The following is a 22,117-nucleotide window of genomic DNA, read 5'->3' as shown; positions in this document are numbered from 1 at the left end:
TTTGTAACTTTTCTTCCAGGAGCAATTTGTGGGACATCACTTATTATTTTGAGCACTGCACTGATCCCCACAAGGCTTCCAAGCATTGAAGAGTATCACTTCACCACGTTAAGCTAAGATATTCACCTTCACTTTTATTGATATTATTTTTGGATCGTATGGAAAAAATTCCTTCTTTTGTACTCTGATCTTTTGTGATGGAACAATAAGCGACAAGCTTGGATTGTTTACTACTATATAGACTGGTTTTTCCTCTATAGACTGGCTAAATTCTACCAGAATTGGGAATTGGGTCCTCATTTGTCTGAACTGTGTTTTTGAAAGATTATATGACTGTCTCGGGCACTAGACCGAGTGAATCTTCTAATTCTTATATAGGGTAATATGTATCAATGTAAAGTATTGCTGCATATGATGTTTCCCTTTATGATTACCCAAAATCAATTGGAGTTTACTATGTTATTTTCGTTGTATGAATTCGATGACGGCTACCAGTTCCAAAATGGCGGATACACGGGCCGGTTTTAGTGTTTAATAACACTTCGGTCCGAATGACGTGCATAATACCTTCAACCAGAGACACTTTCTGGTTTTAAGCTATTATGTATGAGTATACTTTTTTGTAATGATTGATTTCCTTTACATAACTAATATGAGCCCATGTTTCTATAGAGGATTTAGGTGCATTAGGTACTTACTAATGGCCGCCAAAGACACCTGGTGTAAATTGTACTTTTTCTATGTTTACTATACTTTGTAATCAGGAAGTTTGTACTTAAAACTGTTCCTCACTTGATACAGGTTAAACGTGTGAGCAAGGCACTTCTGTGCTGAAACGCGTAGCGTTATTTTGGAAAATAAACGCCTATAGCTGTACTTTTTCCGAGTGCGTGTGATGCTTACCATGGCAAAACTTTGAAGACTATTGAATTTACTCGGTGGCGGGGGTTGCCGAGTTATACACGCCACCTGACTACGGGAACCGGATCCCAGAAACTAACCCTCTTTCTGCATTTTCATTACAATGGAGGGATCCACACCGGCCGTAGGAAAAAACGATTGACGTCAGAAACCCGAAGAGGAAAGGCAACCGCTTTTTGCTCCTGACGGTAAGACCTGCTCTTGGATTGCCGCCCCAGCTGAGCGAGGCACCGCCGCTTTTGCGACGGTGCATTAGCTTAAGCGCGGTGTTTTTTCTTGGGAGCAGGTTGGTGCCTCGGGCAAGCGGGAGAAGAGACGGGGGAAGATCGAAGGTTACAAAAACACCTACTGAAGATAGACATTACTTCACCAACCCGAATATCTCTTGCTATATCCCCGGGGAATCTTGATAACTAAACGGCATCAGGAACTGCTGATTGAAGCGGGGAATCAGTACAGCGCTATCAACATAAAATCTATACGGTGTTGCACACCGTTACTTTCCAAAGTATAACCTACGAGTGCATTTTCTATCATTGAACACGTGGTATAATTGCAGAAGAATACTCGAATTACCGAAGTACAATGGAGGAAGAAGATGAAAGGAGGAGAGAGGCAGCTACGTTGTTTTCCAGAGGACCAGGCAAAGGGGGAATGGGTCCAGCTGTATTCGAAAAAACGGATAGTAGTTCTTTAATATCTCAATTAAGAAAATACGAAAGACTGAAGAAACAAGAAACTTCCAAATGGTGGGAGGCCACCTCTCTTCAAGAGTACGTGGACAAAAACATGGTACCGCGGGGGTTAAGAATCTACATAACCCCGTCACATGAATCCCCCAACGCCAAAATGCTAGAGGAATGGTCAGAGAATTCAGCTACCAGTAGCAAAAATATGCTTTGCATTTCGATAAAATACGCATGGGAAGATCGTGAGACAATACTAAAACAATTGAAAGAACTAGAGGAAGAATTCAGCAACCACCCCAATCAAGATACTATAAACAAATTTAAGGATGACTTAAAAGGACGCCTCAAGAAGAATGAAGAAGACATCAAATATCGCAAACAACGAAAGTTACACAGAGACTGTGGGGATTATGATAGTGGCAGAATATTATCCTACAGTCCTAAATACGACGACCTATACAAACAAAGCAACACAATTACGGAGACATCAGAACCTCAAGAAGCCAGGGGAGAAAGTTCACCAACAATCATCGCAAGTGAACCTGATTCAGATGCGTCACGACAATCTACCAGCACGGCTTCTGATATAGAGATTACCAAGAAACCGGCAACTTTTTCAGAGGAGTTCAGGGTCCTCAGAACAAGAAGGAAAAAGGAGGCAGAATCACAACAGAAGCAATCATTTCAGAAAAAACCAACGCATGGGAGACCAAGAGGACAAGCAAGAGGAAGAGCCGATCACAAAAGAGACGACTCAAGTTCCAGCAGAGAAGACAAAAAGAATACAAAGCCGGTGGGATCCAAAAGGGGCAGCTACCGAAGAAGACGCAAACCATGGATGACGAAATGGTAAATAAAACAATAATTAATTTGTCTTCTAGAACACTTAGTCTTAAAGAAAAACGTATTCTCTGTTTAGGACTGACCTTTTGTCCCAGTGAGCTTTTTAACTATTCAGACACCCGGATAGACATCTATAAGTTTGTAAGGAAACTTAAGCTACAGAAATGGCACCTTCTCAAACCCAGACAATGTGTTGAAGTGCCTGCTGTGGAAATGGGTCTCCCTGAACTTGCCATTAATGACCAAGAATTGTTATGGGACATATACGATCTAGGGGAAGTCACGTCTGAAAGTCAACAGGATGATCATATAGTGGGTGTAAGGGAAACTAACATGAATAGGTCAGCAGGTACAAACTTCAAACCTAAATCAGTTTTTTATCCCATCATGCCACATGACCCTATTGATACCTTCCAGGAAGTGGTCACTAAAGAACTAGTCAAGTTGAAACATAAACAGTATAACAAAAACCAATGGAACATGAACTTATCCAAACAAGAACAAGACTTTATCTCTTCTCTGGCTGATGATAATTCTATTGTGTTGAGACCTTCAGATAAAGGAGGTAATATTGTTCTATGGGGCAGGGACCTATACATCAAGGAAGCTCTATGACAATTAGAGGGCAATATCTTTTATACTAGGTCTAACTCCAATGAATATAATAACAGCATTGAGGAGACTTGGAACAAACTTCATGATTGGCAAATAGAGGGGCTCCTCTCTTGGCATGAATTTTGTTTTCTTAAACGAGATTTGTCAGAACCACCAGGTAGACCTATTATATCCTCCATAGGAAGTGTCAATGAAAACCTCTCCGTGTACATTGATCACTTCCTTCGAGAATACGTCATTAAACTTCCTTCCTACATAAAAGATACTACAGATTTTTTAAGCAAAATAGACACAATTGTATGGACAGAAGGCTCTATATTAATAACTATGGATGTTAGTGGATGTTAGTGCATTGTACACCATCATTGACCACATTCAAGGTATGGAGGCCTGCTACTATTTTCTAAAAAGCAGAGAATTAGGATTCACCAACCATACTGTAATGCTCATCGAAACTATGCCTGCGAAATAACATATTTATGTTTGATGGAGTTTTATTCAAACAAATTCGCGGAGCGACCATGGGCTCAGCTTTTTCTCCTAACTTTGCTAATCTTTTTTTTGGGCAAGTGGGAGGAAGAAATCATGACAGGTGAAGGACTAAGTGAGGACTTTAAGAAAGTCCACACGTGGATTAGATACATCGATGACCTTTTTGTCATCTGGCAAGGTACAGAAAAAGAAGCAGTGAATTTTATTGCTAAGTTAAATCAGAACAGTTATAACATCCAACTTACCTATAACATCAATAGAAGTCGGGTTGAATTTTTGGACACCAGTATTGAGGTCCAGGAAGGCAAACTGATCTCTAAGCTGCATAGGAGGGAAACTGCAGGCAATAGCCTTTCACACGCCCTTAGCGCCCATCCTGATCCCCTGAAATGGAGCATTCCGTACGGGGAATTGCTCAGGGCTAAAAGAAATTGTACCAGAGAGGAGGATTACGCACAAGAAAAGAATAATACCCTTATACGATTTAGAGAAAGGCGTTATCCGGAATGGGTACTCACTAGGGCAGTTACAAAAGCATCTACAGTCCTTAGATTAGATACTCTTACCCCTAAACCTAAACCTAATGCAACGACAGAACCTCCTAGAATCATTACCACATACAATCAGAAGTCCAACAAGGTCCAGAAAATCATGGCTGATAATTGGAAAATCCTTAAAGCAGACACCATCATAGGCCCTAAACTAACAAACAGACCCCTTATAACATACAGGAGAGGTCGCAATCTGAGAGATATGTTGGTTAAAGGTGACATAACTGATAAAAAGGGCCAACATATTCAAGGGTTAAGGGGCTTTTATCCCTGTAGTCACTGTAGGGCTTGTCGCACTAGTGTCATGGTTAAAGATTTTGAAATACCAGGTACAGAAAACAGACGACAAATCAAGCAATTTCTTACCTGCAGCTCTACCTATGTTATTTACATCTTGGAATGCCCATGCCAGAGAAGGTATGTGGGCAGTATGTCCTGCATGGCAAAGAAAAGGGTTCAAGAACATCTGAGGGCAATTACCAACCAAGATCCCAAGTACCCCATTGCCAGACATTTCCAAGAACTGCACCAATCTAATAACGAGCTTTTAAGGTACTACGCAATGAACAGGTTAACGTAGGCAAACGGGGCGGAAATCGAGAACTTGCCCTGAGGAAAAAAGAATCCAAATGGATATTAGAACTGGAAACCAAATTCCCTGGGGGGCACAACTTAGACGAGGAACTTGCAACCCATTTACATATGGATTAAATTTACATATGCCATATTGCAAAGAATGTATTACTGAGATCGGCCTGGAACAATAGTGTCTATATTTTCAGTACAATTAATTGTGTAATTCGAGTATGTGCTACAATTTGAGATGCAAAAAAGTAGAATTTTGTGTTTTTAAACCAATTTTAATAACTTTTTGTAACTTTTCTTCCAGGAGCAATTTGTGGGACATCACTTATTATTTTGAGCACTGCACTGATCCCCACAAGCATTGAAGAGTATCACTTCACCACGTTAAGCTAAGATATTCACCTTCACTTTTATTGATATTATTTTTGGATCATATGGAAAAAATCCCTTCTCTTGCACTCTGATCTTTTGTGATGGAACAATAAGCGACAAGCTTGGATTGTTTACTACTATATAGACTGGTTTTTCCTCTATAGACAGGCTAAATGCTACCAGAATTGGGAATTGGGTCCTCATTTGTCTGAACTGTGTTTTTGAAAGATTATATGACTGTCTCGGGCACTAGACCGAGTGAATCTTCTAATTCTTATAGGGTAATATGTATCAATGTAAAGTATTGCTGCATATGATGTTTCCCTTTATGATTACCCAAAATCAATTGGAGTTTACTATGTTATTTCCGTTGTATGAATTCGATGACGACTACCAGTTCCAAAATGGCAGATACACGGGCCGGTTTTAGTGTTTAATAACACTTCGGTCCGAATGACGTGCATAATAGCTTCAACCAGAGACACTTTCTGGTTTTAAGCTATTATGTATGAGTATACTTTTTTGTAAGGATTGATTTCCTTTACATAACTAATATGAGCCCATGTTTCTATAGAGAATTTAGGTGCATTAGGTACTTACTAATGGCCGCCAAAGACACTTGGTGTAAATTGTACTTTTTCTATGTTTACTCTACTTTGTAATCAGGAAGTTTGTACTTAAAACTGTTACTCACTTGATGCAGGTTAAACGTGTGAGCAAGGCACTACTGTGCTGAAACGCATAGCGTTATTTTGGAAAATAAACGCCTATAGCTGTACTTTTTCCGAGTGCGTGTGATGCTTACCATGGCAAAACTTTGAAGACTATTGAATTTACTCGGCGGCGGGGGTTGCCGAGTTATACACGCCACCTGACTACGGGAACCGGATCCCAGAAACTAACCCTCTTTCTGCATTTTCTGCATATATATATATGTATTCAAAATAAATTACTATATTTAAAGTTATATTATTTATTTTTTAATGTTATGTTTATTTAAGTATTTTAAATAAGTTAAAATTAATTTTATTTATTATTATATTACTTTTAAATTACTTTTAAGACATTTAAAAAATGAAATTTTGACAGTCTATATTTTTTACACTCGATATTTTAAAGTCGATATTTTTGTACTTACCTGTTTGAAGATAGGAAGTCGATATTTTGTCAGTCTATATTTTTACCTCGATATTTTGACATCTCGATATTATGACAGTCGATATTATTTCAGTGATCCCACTCTGCCACCTCAGAAAAGCAAGGCTGCACAATATTTAGAAGGATATGGTGCAGCTGTGTGTTTCCCCCGGCTCTGGTGCTACAGTTAGCAGTGTAGCGCCAATGCAAACACCCTTGCACAAAAGGTGTCTGCTTGCAGGGCAGGATTGTTTATGTGTAGGAAAGCGTCCCTTCCTGCACATAAATGTACTTTTGTCACTTCTATGTGTGCTGCGTAGCGCAGCACACATGGAATTTACAAAGTATCATTTTTTTAAGCATTGTTTATGTGCAGGAATGGTCACCTTCCCACACTTAGAAAATCCACCGTTTTGTGCGTTTTCCATGTGTGCTGCACCACAAGGCAGGACACTTGGAATAAGCAAAAATGAGGAGAAATAAAGCACTTCTTGTTTTGCCAACTTAAGACCAGGTTTTTCCTGTTCTTAATTTTGACGCTGCCTCCTATTTACACTGCCCTTGTAAATAGGGGGCAGTGTAAAAAACAACGGGAGTTACGGTGGAACGTGCACCCCAACACCAACACCAACTGCCCACCCCTTTCACCCTAAGCATAGCTTGAAAGGGGGCTTATTTACAAGGCAGCATTAATACAAGGTAAGTGGCTTAACCCTGCCTTGTAAGCAAGGTGAGGCCCCTATAACCACCACAACATCACTGAAAGTGACATTGTGATGGGGATCGGGGCTTGTACATATGCCCTTTAGTTACTTGTGTATCTATTTTAAACTTGAGACTAGTTTAGCAAGTGCAGTAGCCTTACAAACAGCCACTAATTAAAAATCTTGGGCCATCATTTGAAAATGATTCTTAAAAGATAAAAGGTCTGATTTAGATCTTGGAGGACAGGTTACTTTGTCACGACAGTGACTGATATCCCGTCTGCTGAAATATAAATTCCATAGGATCTAATGTGATTTATAGTTCGGTCGAGGGCATATCTATCACCGTTGAGATGGAGCAACCCTTCCACCAAGATCTAAATCAGCTCAAAGTGTAGGACTGGTTATGCCATTAGTTCAAATTGATGCTATGATTTGCCATTTGGAAAAGAGTTGCTTTGACAAGGTTGCATGATTTAGCAAAGCGGGGATTTTGTTTGAAAAAAACAAAAAGACATTGGGAGGACTTGCAAAGAGTTTTGTCACCATTTGTCAAATCTGTTGTTTGTTGCACTTTCCTGCATCTACTCATATGGTGAACTGTGGCAATGAAAATCAGTGAGAGTTGATTCACACTAGTTAGGATAGGGCAACTGTCACCGTTTTTCCTTGCCAGGTACATCTTATTAACCCACTGGTCGTTTGGTAAAAGGACAGTTTGATCAATGGTTTCCCTCGGCAGAGCCAGCTGTGTCTCTACCAGTGTAGCCATGATGTTTCCCCTAACTTTAAAAGGGGCAGGAGAATCATGTTTGGCAGCATTTTGATTTGATTTGATTTGATTTTTCCATTTCTAAAGCGCACGAATGCCCGGAGGCGTCTTGGCGCTATGATTTGTCCATTATCCTAAGCAGGTCAGTAATTAGCGCCGTTTATACAGTGAATAGCCATGTTTTAATTTTCTTTCTGAATATTTCCAATGTTGGACTGTTTTTTATATCCAGTGGCAGTAGATTCCAAGTCCGTGCTGCGTGAACGAGGAAACTTCTTCCTCCCCAGTTTGATCGCTTAATCTTGGGTATCGCTATCAGTTTTTGTTGTCCAGATCTAAGTAGCCTAGACGGTTCATAATGTTTTAGGTTCATTTTCAGGAAGTGTGGTCCTTTGCCCTGCAATGCCTTGTATGTCAGGCATAACGACTTAAACTTGACTCTTTTGGACACTGGCAGCCAATGTAGTGACTCCAGTTTATGGCTAATGGGCTGAAACTTCGGAATTTCCAGTATTAGTCGGGCTGCCGCATTCTGGAGTCGCTGCATTTTTTCAATAATTTTTACTCTGGCTCCCGCATATAGTGCGTTTCCATAGTCTAATCGCGAAAGTGCAAGAGCAGTCACCACCGTTTTACGTGTGTCTTGGGGCAGATACGGGAGTATCTTTCTTATCATTTTTAAAATCAGCCAGAAAGACGAGGCTAGCTTATTTACTTGGGCTTCGTATGCTAATTTTGTGTCGACCATGAATCCTAAATTTTTAACCTTCTCTGAAGGTTCTGGTCTGATTCCCAGTTCAGGAGACCACCAGTCTGTGGACCAGGTATCTGCATTACCTCCCAGAATCATTACCTCACTTTTCTCTCCGTTAAGTTTGAGGCAATTTTGTTGCATCCATTGACTGACTTTTAGCATGCATGTTTGGAATTTTTTGGCCGTTACATTACTGTCTTTGCCTATAGAGATGACGATCTGTGTATCGTCTGCGTACGAAATTGGCGTAAAGCCATTTTCTCGTATTACTTCAGCAAGGGGGGCCACATATAAATTAAAAAGCGTTGGGCTTAATGAAGAGCCCTGTGGGACACCGCATGGTACCTTAAAGGAGTCTGATTTTGCTTCTCCTAGTTCCACTGAGAATTTTCTGTTATTTAGATAAGAGGCAATGAGCTTGCATGCCTGATCGCTTGCTCTGGTTTCTTTAATGCGTTTTATTAGTATCTCGTGGCTGACCGTGTCGAAGGCCGCCGAGAGATCTAATAGCACCAAGGCGGCTTTCCTCCATTGTCTAATATTCTTCTAAGTTCTTCAGTTGCAGTAAGGAGGGCTGTCTCTGTTCCGTGCCCCTCGCGGAAACCGAATTGAGAATGGTCCAGCCACTTGTTGTCCAGTAGGTACCGAGAGAACTGTTTGTTTAGCAGTTTCTCCAGTACTTTTGCAGCGAAAGGGATCCTAGCTATAGGTCTATAATTGCTAGGGACTTCCGTGTCCAAGTTAGGTTTTTTCAGGAGTGGCCTGATCGATATAGTTTTCCAGTCATTTGGAAATGTGCTGGTGTTCAGAATTACCTCAAACAATTTTTGTAGTGCAGGTCCTATTTGTTCTGAAAATTTTTGCATTACCTTCGGTGGACAAGGGTCTAAGGGGCTGCCCGAGTTAGTTGTCATTATTTCTTTACTGATTTGTTCCACTGTAGGTAAAGACCAGTGAAAGGAAGGTGTACAGCTGGATTGGTTATTTAGTTTTGTGTTATTGGTGAGGTTTTGAGTTATACGGTCTATTTGATTATTTTTGAATCGTTCATAAACTGAAGATACTTTACTTACGAAGAAATGTCCTAGGGTGTTGCAGAAGTCAGATGATATGTTTTCGGGATTATTATTTTCGATTTTAGCGAGTTTTTTGACGACTGCAAACAGCTCTTTACTCGAGTTCTTAGAATCATTTATTTTGTGTACATAGAATTTACTTTTTTCTGCGATTGTCATATTTTTGTAAGTAATCAATTCTTTTTTGTAATCTATCTTTAATTTGGAGTCATACTGTTTTCTCCACTTTTTCTCAGCTCTTCTGCATATCTGTTTTTGTGTTTTTAAAGCATCCGAGTACCAGGGTTGCGAAGGTGACTTCCTTCTGAAGATCGCTCTTTTCTGTGGTACGGAGCTCTGAATTGCTGTTTTTAACCAGTTGTTGAATTGCGTACAAGCTATATTGCTGTCGCTATCTAGAGTTGGATATGAGGAGTTCAGTGCTTCTATTACTATTTGGGGGTCAACTTTTGACCAGTCAGGGTAGGTGACTCTCTTGGGTTTTTCAATTGGTTTTCCTAGATCCTCTACATTCTCGAGTTGGAAAGATACCAATTTGTGATCTGTCCACGCCATCGGGTGGACTTCTACTTTTGTTAATTTTTGGCATGAAGTGAAAATACCATCAAGTGTGTGTCCTGCTACATGTGTGCCTAGCTGGACTTTTTGTTCTAAATCAAAATTAGCCAATGCATCTTTAAAGGTGTTTATCTTGGGGTCTGTGACTTTCTCCAAATGTAGGTTGAAATCCCCCAGTATTGTGTAGTCTGGGTTCATTACGCATGATTCTAGGAATGGTGAACTGATCAACAATATTTTAAGTGGGGCACTCCGTTACTCAATTTACCCTATATTTTATGTTAAAGCTGAAAAGTTACGTGCATCACAGAGTTTGGGAGCTGCCGAACCTCCCCTTACATGAACACCAGATACATTCAGGACTGCATTGAACCTGAAAATCTGTCAGCTCTGTCTAATGTATTTAACATACAAAGTCAACAATTTCAACAAAATATAACTTCTTCAACCTTTCAATGAAGACTTGAAACAACTAATTCATAAATCTTTATTTCGGCGTTTTAGCCATAAAAGAAGACCAAAGCATGTTTATAATACAATATACATGGATGATGAATCAGTTCATTTTACATACGTGATAAGTTAATAGCATTGCTGAAACAGATGAATATATAAAATAGACAATAAATATTATAGCATAAAAACATAAAACTTAGAATATATCTATTATTTCATTTGGAGCTGTTTCTTACGATTAGCTGCTATACACAATTTAGGCTTTAGTAATTAGGAGCCTTCGCTTATGCCACATGGCTGCCAGAAATTGTGATACAGCAAATACAATGGGACTGGTTGTCTCTTTTTTAAGCCTTCTAAGAGCATGCATGCACTGTGCAAAACCCAAGTTTTTACAGAGAGGTACGAGCCAATACCTCCTGGACTTGCAGTATGCCTGACAAAAGAAGAGAACATGTAAATCATTTTCTAAGTCACAGTTGCAACCATGGCAGTTTACTAGTAAAGGCTCTTATCGGTAGAGTACCATATCTCCATTGTAGATACAATTTCCTGGCTAAAATGGGGTAAATGTCATCCATGAAATTCTCAAAATGATAAAAATCCTTGACCCTTGCAAAGGAATCAGTTAGGGTGCCGGCCTGGGGATTATGAAGGGCAGCAGTGAGTTTACTGTCATAAAACAATCTCGATAGGAGTTTATGTGAGACCGCATTACAGCCGCTCTCGGGATCATGCCATAGAGCAGGTACTCCCAGCCTGCCACATTCATTCTTGATATACATAAGCCAAGGAATTTTCCCTGCATTGGGTAAACTTAGTATTTCTTTAGGTTCTAGCCTATAATTTAACAGCTCGGGTGTTATCCAGAGCCTACCCCAGAACCTTAGGGGTTTGAGTCCTAATTCCTCTTCGATCGGTCTCACACCCAAGTCAAACCTCAAGGGAAGAAGTGGAGTGCTAAGTGGTGGGGCCAGCAATTGTCTTAAAAATGTATTTTCTGTCTTACTGATGTCAGTCCTGCATGAATAACCCCATAATTCACCGCCGTACATCACCGCCCCCCTTGCTTGTGTTTTATAAATCTCCAAGGGTGGACCAACAGGTTTGATAGTCGACGTATTGGAGAGCTTGAGGATACCCCCTGCAAGATGGGCCAGTTTCAGTTGGGACTTAATTTGCTGGGGGCCCCACGTCATACTTTTGTTTATGGTTACCCCCAACTATTCAAAAATCTGGACCCTTTCCAATCTAGTTGTACCTATGCTGGGGTTTGGACGAGTAGTGGCGGGGGGATTGAAGATCATATATTTAGTTTTAAGAGCATTAATCTCCAAGCCCCGTCCACTACAAAATGCCTCAAATCCGTCCAATACGCGCTGTATCCCCATTGGGGATTTAGACAGCAAGAGAGTGTCGTCTGCGAACATAATCGCTGGAACCCTGCTGCCTGCCAACTTTGGGGCGTCGGTGTTCTGGACATCATTCAAATGAGCGATTACCCCGTTCACATAGAGGCAGAACAGTGTGGGTGCCAAAACGCACCCCTGCCTTACCCCCCTGTCAACAGGGAACATGGATGACAATGCTCCGTTCTTCCACACCTGACCCGGGCGAAATTCGCCTCGTGGAGCCTCATCAACATATTCAAAAGCTGAGGCGATATGCCCAGCTCGAAGAGCACAGACCATAGTTTCTCCCGTGGGACCAAGTCAAAGGCAGCGCGTAGGTCCACTAACACCATGTACGAGCGAGCGAGTGAGGGCGGAGCACAAGCACACGCACTGTTGCAGCCGCCGGTGCTTGGAGTTACTGGGACCCGCCAAGGAAGCTGCTGCAGGCCGTCGGAAAACCGCGGTAAAGCGGCGGTGAAGTGCCGGGGGGGATGCTGCAGTGTGCCGCGGCATGCCTCATCCTCGGCGAACCTCGAACAACCCCTGAACCCCTGAGACAACCCTAAGCTTCTAGCGCCCTAATGCCCTGCCTGACTCCCAAGCAGCAAGCGCTGGAGCACCGAGCTGCGAGCTGAGAGAAGCTAAGAGCAGCCGTGCGCCAACTATCACAGAGGGCGCAGCCGAGGGTGCAGCCATGAGACCAAGGCACTGCTGAGAGCCACTGAGAGCCACGGAGAGCCACTGAGAGCTGGGTTCCACAGAGGGCGGAACTGCAAGAGCCCTGCACACTCCTTGAGTTCACCTATGTCTGCACCTGAATGCTCCTTCATTTGAAGGTTGCAACCAGGGCTGGGCTAGGCTGAGCGAAAAACTGATAAGTAGAGGAGGCAAAGTAGAGGAGGCAAGGCACAAAGCAGAGCAAGGCACACTACAGAGCACCGAGCACCGGGCACCAGGTACTAAGCAAAACAGCGCCACCCCACTTCTACACCCCATCTCTACCGGACGCCTGCTAACTGCTGGCTATCCGCTGGCCACCGGCTGCTGGCTGGGGATCAATCTCTCATGGGTGACTACTGACGGCTGGCTCTGCTCAAGGAACAAGGAGGGAGGCCGGTGACTCCTGTGCGACCCCTACCCAGCTGCCGACAGTCTGAAGGTAAGTCGAAGCACTCTGGCAGCGCTTTTGTAGAGGGGGCTGCGAAGCGTGGACCCGTTAGGGGGGGAAAAGCACATAGCTGAGGAGGGAGCCCAGGCTGCGCACCGTAGGTGTTACTGGAACCTGCCCCCTCAGCCCTATTGTGCAATTGTCCATCTACTGCCCTTCTGCTGCTGTTGTTGTTATTTATTGGACGCTATTGGTCGCCACTTGTCGCTAACTGTCGGCCGGAAGACCGCCTGAGCAGCATGAGATCAGGGCGCGTCCGTGGCTGCGCAACGGGCAAAGGAGCCACAAAAAAACGCAAACGAACGTCGAAAGCACTCTACGTGACTAGAGAGGAACCACCGACCAAAACCAGGCAGACAACACAGAGCGAATGCTCATTAATCGATATACCAGCAACTGATAAATCTGATTTCAACAGCCCAAGAAGCGAGCAAACAATAAAAGCAGAAAAGAGCTGCAAACCAAAAACCTGCTACCCTATGTTCCAGCCAAAAAACTACACAAAGTTTTGCTTCCTAAAAAATGCGGGGGACACCCTACTCTCAAATATCACTGAATCTTCAGGCTTACAGCAACCTATCGAACCATCCCAGCTCCCTCAGCCTGTACAGTATACTGGCTCAATGACAGACAACAACTGTAAGGGAAGCCCTAGCCCTACAGCTAGCAGGTCACCACAAGTGACATCAACCCCTCAGGGCGTCAAAATCTGTATCATCCAGGACCTCACAACCACTGGGACAAAGCCTGGAATGAAATTTGTCATAGAAACAAATCTTATTCAAGTACACAGGGATTACAACGCGAAAAACCTGTCTGCTGACAACCTTTACAAGAGTTACACAGACCCTGGCAATACTGCTAACGACATACCTTGTGAGGAAAACACAACCAACATGCGCTACAAAATCAACGCACCAACGAACCACGACCCGAAAAGCCAAGAGGACACAAAGCACCTCAGCAACCTCAAGGAGGCAAACGAGAGCGCCGATAACGACCATTGGAAAGAGAATGACTCAACACTGGGAGCCTTAGGTCCAACTCAATCCACACAAGAGATTGACCACAACAGACCATCGAGGCCTGGGAGGGTATTAGCCAATACAGACAGGCCATCAACTTCCCCGTCAGCAGTGATAGAAATATCTTCATACTTTGGAAAGGAAGAGTGGGAAGATCTTCTTGCTGCATATTCTCAAGATAAAAGCAGCAGTGAGATAAGCGCAAACCCACCAATTATGATTTGTGATGGCTCACAGGAACACCCAGCAGAGGGCGCAGGGGCATCAGAGAGGGGCCAAAAACGATCCACAACCTCAGGAAAAGAAGCAGAACTCCCAAATCACACAAAGCACGAGAGTGCCTGGCCTAGTCTGCTAAAAACAATACAACTCCTGGTCGAAGCTCTCAATTATCAATCGGATAAAATGGACACCCAACAAACGCTACTGGATACACTGGCTGTATTCGTGGTCGCTATTGATGGGAAGCTGGGCACCCTAAACACGCTTCTTCAAAATAAGCTGGAAAAGCCGCAAGACGCAACCGGGAACAACAAAGGCGGATGAGGATGCGGCCCAATCATCGATAAACTGTCGACTCTCCCAACAATACTGAGTGACCTGTGCAAACAGCTCAAAAGTTCTGCCCAGCACCAACAAACCAACCCCTGCAGCGGCATCTTCGAAGAAAAGCCGGACAACCCAAGGAACAAGGAACGGCTGGGAATCAACGAACAAGGAAACCCCAAACCAAGAGCCCCTCCATCCAACACATCCAAAAATATAGAGGCTAGCACAACTGGAACATCAGACCGACTACTCTCTGAAAATTCGGAAGAAGAAAAAGGATATACAAAAATGAATGCTAAAAAAAGAAGAGCAAAAAAAGTAAAGGCAGAAAACACAAAATACAATCAAATCGCGAAGCCTTTATGCATCTCTTTGGGAACATTCCGGCTACAGAACAAAGCACAGTCCAATCCGAGGATGGAACTTGTATATCAGAGTCCGAGGGTGGTATTAGCACACTTGAGACACTTGCCAAGGTAATAGCCCCAACTCAACCAACTAGTGGGAAGGGGCAAAAAACCAAAAACTTGGAAACACTCGGACAAACTACACAAGAAGCTTCCGACGCAGGATCAGATGACTCATGCCCCCAACCTCGCGAGGCCAGTAACGTAACTCTTGAATCCGACCCGAAACGGCCGCCTAAAAGTAGCAGGATGCCTGGCACCAATTCTCCTCAAATAACAGAGCAAGAACTCACTCCATGCAAAAGGCCTGGGAACAATCCGGGAACAAAAAAAGCATGGAAGGGAAAAGGGTCGACAGACATTCAACTATCCACAATCACCCAAGCGATTCAGTCTGTGCAGACAGAAGAGGATACAATGACCACAGTGACTGCAGACCCAACGCGCCACCCCCCCTGGCCCGGTGATTACCACCACCCAGCTAAGCTGCCTGCACCAAATCAGCAAATATTTGGCCGAGAACTAAGAGTCACTGCAGTTAATACTAACCAGGCTAAATTAACTGCAACACGATTAGTAGAGCATATGCCATCATGTCAACTTAACATAGAGAGTGGGTTCACAAATGAACAAAGAAATGTAACAGGCGCCACATGGTTCAACCCGGATTATATCTCGCAAGAAAGGCACAACATACTCAACCGAGGCAACATCCTACGGCTGTTATCCCACATCCCCTTTTTGGCAGAAGTGAAAAGCTCTGACCTGGTATCCATCGAATTCACAGACAATGATACAGGCAGTGAAAAAACGAAAGCAACTTGGGCAACTATGGCAATCGCTCAGAATATACAAGCTGAAGCAGAGACCTTCAAAAAATGGGGGATAACCATAAAACCATACAAAAAGTCAGGCAATCCAGAAATATTAATCCCGGTGGAAAAGGTGGCAGATCTAGCCACTGCAAAAAGCCCCAGAACCACTGTCCTAAGAGGAGCGGCAGGACCAGGTGGAACAAACAACGCCCAACATACCAGCATCTCTCGACGGATCAGTGACGAAAAATCACCATCAAATGGATCGTCTGATTCAAGATGGATGGCCAGAACTTTAAACAACAACAAATGACAAACTGGCCCTAAGTCAAGAGACCGCAATCATGACCTATTACGAATATGCTCATGGGACATCAACGGCTTAGCCTCAAAAATATCTGACTCAGATTTTATGGATTATATTAGAACTTTCGATGTCGTGGCATTGCAGGAGACATGGCTTGCAGATCCCCAGCACCTTCAGGGATACCTGCGCTTCTACACTGGCGCAATAAAGACAGCCAATTACGGGCACCTTCAAGGTGGTCTAGTAACCCATGTATCAGCTTCAAGCATCCTGACGGTAAAAGCAGTTGGGCCATCTTCTACAGCCATGCTGGCAGTAAACTTTCCCTTGGCGCAACCAAAAATCGGTATCGCTGATACCGACTTCACTCTAATCAATGCTTATGTTCACCCGAAAAAGAAAACAAAAGCAGCCAAAGATCTATGCAATTACATGGAGGAATGCATAAGGGAAAGGCCTACAACTAACATCATGCTCACTGGTGACTTCAATCTCAACCTCATGGGCAGCTCGCAAGAAGATGAGATCCTAACCCAAAACTTAATTTGGGACATCCCACTACAAGGGACGCCACTAATATCCAAACAAACAAAACTATGCAATAACACTCGAGAGGAATTGGAATACTTCAACATCAGGGCCCTTAATGGAAGGACCTTTGGAGATAACCCTCCGGCCTTAACGTTTCACTCAACAAGATCAAGCAGAATATTAGACTATACTTTAATTTCACTACCATTATTCCAATATATAAGCTCTTTTCGGATAGGCAGTAGTGGAGATAGTGACCATTGTCCTCAAGTAACTACCCTTGAAACCGTGAAGCCCAAACTCGAGCTACCCAATGAACCAAAAGAGTCGGCCCACACCATCAACTTCAAAAAAATCAAATACTTAGCAGCAACAGATGAAACCCTGGTTGAAAGGGCAAAACAGCACTTTGGGGCTCGTACTGGACCAAACGAAACTGCTAAATGGGAACAATTCACAAACTCTATGTCTACTTATGCCACAAGATCTAAGACACACGTAAAATCAAGCTACGACAGAGCGTGCAAATTTACTCAAGAGCACAAAGAAAAAATCATAGGCATAAAAACATCAATTTACCGTACAATGAGAGAGCTTCAACAGAAACCCAGGGATATAGTGAAGCATGACCATCTACGGAAATTAAAATCAACATTGAAGAAAATAAGATGGGAAGCTAACAAATCCCTGGAGGATAATCTATGGGCAAGACTACACTCTGACATTAAACGAAACGATGGGGCAAGGTTCTGGAAATCCATAAACTCGCTTATAAGACCCATGCACCACGGGGTTTCTTCCAATATTACTGAAGAGACATGGGCAAATTACCTCAGAACCCACTTTAATCAGGAGACGGGAAACAACCAAGCGTCAATATCGGATCGCGAGACAGTCATTTGTAAAAAACCTTCACCCAACAGTGACATCAGACTTCTAGATGGCCAGAACTCGACTCTAAATGGTGATCTGCCAAAATTACAAAATTACATCCAGCGCCAAATTAAGAAAGGAATAAGTGAGGGAGCTCCGGGACCGAATGGAATTCCGCCAATCCTTTACAAACAAGACGCGAAGGGTTGGGCAGCAGCTTTCGAACCCCTTTTTCTAGAGATAAGATATTTCAACATCTTACCGAGCTCCTGGAAGGACTCCATCATTTCTCCAATTCATAAGGCAGGAGACAAGGCCTCCCCCCAAAACTATCGATTGGTGGCCTTAATTGATAATGAGGCAAAGTACTTTGCAGGCTTTCTCCTAGATGAGCTGTTGGCATGGGCCACAGCGGGATCCCTAATCCCGGTCAACCAGACAGGCTTCGCCAAATCAGTAGGCACAATGACCAACATTTTGACCATGGGCATGCTCATAGACAAGGCAGAATCGAATAAAATGCCCATCCAATTCTGCTTTATAGACTATAAGGCTGCCTTTGATCAGATAAATCGGAACATTTTAAGGTCTAAACTGAACGGTTGGGGAATACCAAGACCTCTGCTGGACCTGCTTATCAACCTCCACACAGAGACCTGGGTTCAGATAAAGGTGGGCGATGGATCAGTGCTGTCCAGGCATATACAGACCAACAAAGGCCTGAAACAAGGCTGTGTCCTGGCTCCCACCCTATTCAACCTGTTCCTAGGCGACCTACTACCGACTTTAAACAGCTGTAACTTCCACGCTCCGAAGCTAGGACGGCTCCAACTACCCTGCCTACTATATGCAGATGATATAGTCTTAATAAGTCACACAAAGGTAGGGCTTCAACATCTCCTGAACGCAACATATAGCTACTCAAATGATGACAATCAGCAAGAACAAAAGAAAACCAACATCTTGGTTTTGGAACAAGACAAGAATCGGAGACACGTCATCATACAAATATTTAGGAGTAAAGTTCGATAACAACGGGCAGTTCTCTACGCAGAGAACGAGCATACGAGGAAAAGGGCTATCTTTGGCAATTTCACTGAAAACACTTAACAGCAAACTTTCTGGTCCCTCTCTTTTGCCACTAGTACAAGTAATCCGTGCTAAACTCCTCCCAACAATCACCTATGGGAGTGAGGTACTTAGAGGTAGGGACGCCAAGATCCTCGATAATACAATTACAGCTCACTACAGAATTATTTTTAGCCTGCCTAAGCGAACCTCACCAGCCCAAATCAGGCTAGAATTTGGCATCCAACAACAGTTCCTGGCAAGACAGGGGGCCTATATCTCAGCCTGGGACAAAGTGAGGAAATCCAAAGAAGGAACATTAAACGAGCATCTATGGACAGAGCTGGAGCAACACCCATCCTCACCAGCAGCCAAGTTCCTCATGGGTAGTCTGGCAAATACAGGTTTAAAGCAGCTTTGGGATACCCCAGTAAGCCACACAACACTCAAAAACCTGCTCAAGAAATCGATCAAACAACTATCGTGGGCTCAAGATAAGGTAGCCCTCTCTAAAAGAACACACGGCTGGATGACCCTGAACTCTTACACAATGAAAGCGCCACAGAGTTACTTCGGAGTGGGTTATGCCAAATCTGTTAAAATGTGCTTCTTGAAGTATAGGCTGGGCTTGCTAACTTGTATTGAAAACTTTCCACGCTGGCTCAAAACCAAAGCTGGCTCCCTCTGTCGGCTATGCGGCTTAGCGCAAGAGGACATGCTGCACTTGCTATGCTCCTGTGAGAAACTGCTGGACGAACGGAAACATCTGCTGTAACACCACTTCAATCAACGAGTGATACGCACACGAAGGAATGCAGTCCTTGCCTGTTTTTCATCTCAGGATCCTCAGTTGAACTGCAGTTTTGTAAAATGTATGAAGGCAGTGGAAAAAAAGATGCCAAAAAAGTAATCTCCTAGGGTTTCGATACAGCTGTCTAAGCATTGCACCTCCCACTGTCACTGCTGACTTGATGAAGACACCAGGAAATCAAAAACATTTTATAAACACATCAAAATTTTTCTTTTTTTAAATTATCAGACATTTTGTGCCTAAACAAATCGAGGAACTGCGACTGTGTCACACTGGTTTTTATTGATCATGTAGTTTTAAAAATAAGAATAAGAATACAAAAAAGGTTCTCTTTTAATCTGTTTTATATTGCAATGGTTTTAAGTAACTATGCTAAATAAAAATTACTTACTTACTTACTTACTTACCATGTAGAGGCTGCCACCCTTTAGCCTGACCGTTTTCCTGAATAATAGGGACAAACCGAAAATTTGGTCCATGGTGGACGTGTTCTTCCTAAACCCTGCCTGATATTGACTTTATCCAGTCCTGTAGACGTTCTAAAATTAACCTCGCAAAGATCTTCTGCGGAACGTCAATGAGGCTGATGGACCTGTAGTTGGCTGGGAGCAGAGGAGAGCCCTTCTTAAATATAGGGACTATCTCTGCGCCCAGCCAAGTACAGGGTACCGCCATTCCTCTCAGGACTGCATTAAACAGGATTTGTAAACATGGGCCCCATATCTTAGGTTCGTGTCTGAAGAGGTCTCCCGGGAGTTTGTCCAGGCCCGGGGCTTTTCCTGCTGTAAGTTTAGCAATTGCATCACAAACCTCCTCCGTCGTAAAGTCAGCCACCTCAGACTGCGTGGTAGAAACTAACAGCGTCATTTCTATTCCCCCGCAACTAATTAGTTTTTCACTTGATTCATGTATTCAACTTGTTTTTTCACAATTTTGTGAACAAACAACACAATTACATCTTAGTCACCCAATAAAACAAATCAGATGCTATGAGGAAATCTTCATTTGTGTGTTCCAAGTTACATGGTTTCCATTGCCCAATACATTTCCGGACTGAGCGTCCTTTTTTCACACATGTTGAATACATGAATCAAGCTTCTTTTGTGTATAATTTATACATCACTCTATACCTGAAAGGGTATTGTTTTGACTTATACTGGGTGCTCCTTTGTGTCTGGACAAAGTTATATCTCACTGAAGAACTGAAGTAGAGCGAAACACTGTGACAGGTGTTGCATTTACTCATTTCAGGTTGGCTTGGTTGGTATTTTACCAATTCAAAGCTGTAATACTGTGCCCGGAGTGGTAAATGGCTTTTGTCATTTTACAGCTCACCATGGACAGCACTTTGCTAGTCCTATGCTTAAAGACTTTGATAGAAAAGCAGACATTTGAGGTGAGCAGATCTAGAGTGTCACTGGTTTTGAGGGTGCTCTATGCAGGATCTGCTTTCCACCTAAACTTGAGAGCTGCTACCCAGAGTTCTCTGCTTCTTGTTTTTCATAATTTATGCATCACTCTATGCCTGAAAGGGTATTGTTTTGCGCACATACATACATCTATGCATATATATATATATATCCACAACAAAGTTTGCCTGGTATGAGTAAGCCCACTCGAATGAAAAGTTGTAGCCTTTTTATTCATCGAAGGAACAGCATTCTGTTAACAGCACACATGCTTCGCACATATCGAGTCCTGAATAGCCCGAAGCGTTTCATGCCGGATGGCATTTCATCAGGAGCTGCAGGCATGCAGAAGAAACATCGCTTGGCAAAGATGAATCACCTTTTAAATTGTAAGAGTCCCGCCCTTGTGGGCGTGGCCACGCTGTGGCCTTCTGGGTCTTGTGGTGATTACAGTATTCTCAAGTGAGTTTGCCAATGCTTGCCTTCAAATGTCCCAAAATAACACCCCAGTGGGTAGCGATAGTCATCGTGCGTTGCTCACAGCCACCATTCATTTCCTCCAATAGGTTTCACTCGTCCCAATGCCGAGGCGTCAATTGGCGTCCCAGCGGGGCTGCAACACCGTGCAGTGGGGCTAAACTCGCGGCTCAGACTGCGCTGCCTTAACATCCACAACAAAGTTTGCCTGGTATGAGTAAGCCCACTCGAATGAAAAGTTGTAGCATTTTTATTCATCGAATATATATATGGATATATATATATATATATATATATATATATATATATATATATATATATATATACATATCTACATATGTATACATATGTGTATATTTATTACCTACTGGCGGTCGCCAGAAGGTAGTTATAGTTAGGACCTATTTTCCATAGGAAATTCGCAACATTCTATTCGCTCTGACTTTGGCGCCGGTTGATGAATCTTCACAAAATTTTTAAAACTCGTGGCCCACTCCGGTCCGCAACTATTTTGAAAGTTTTAGGGTGATCGTCAAGCAGGGGCCGAGAAAAGAGGGGGTCCCAAAACGTGTTTTCCCCATGCAATTTCCCCTAGGAAAATTTAGACACGGCTACAGCCCGGACTGCTCAACGGAATTACACCAAATGTGGCAAAGAGGTAGTTCTTGGTTCAGAAATAACCCTTTTTGTTAAATGGTGTAAAGTCGTTCAGTAGTTGCTGTGAAAATCAATATTAAAAAAGTTTTGATATCTATGGC

Source organism: Lissotriton helveticus, chromosome 5_1 (assembly GCF_964261635.1).
Source record: "Lissotriton helveticus chromosome 5_1, aLisHel1.1, whole genome shotgun sequence".
NCBI lineage: Eukaryota > Metazoa > Chordata > Amphibia > Caudata > Salamandridae > Lissotriton > Lissotriton helveticus.
The sequence above is the reverse complement of the archived record's forward strand: the minus strand, read 5'-3'. Positions refer to the sequence as shown.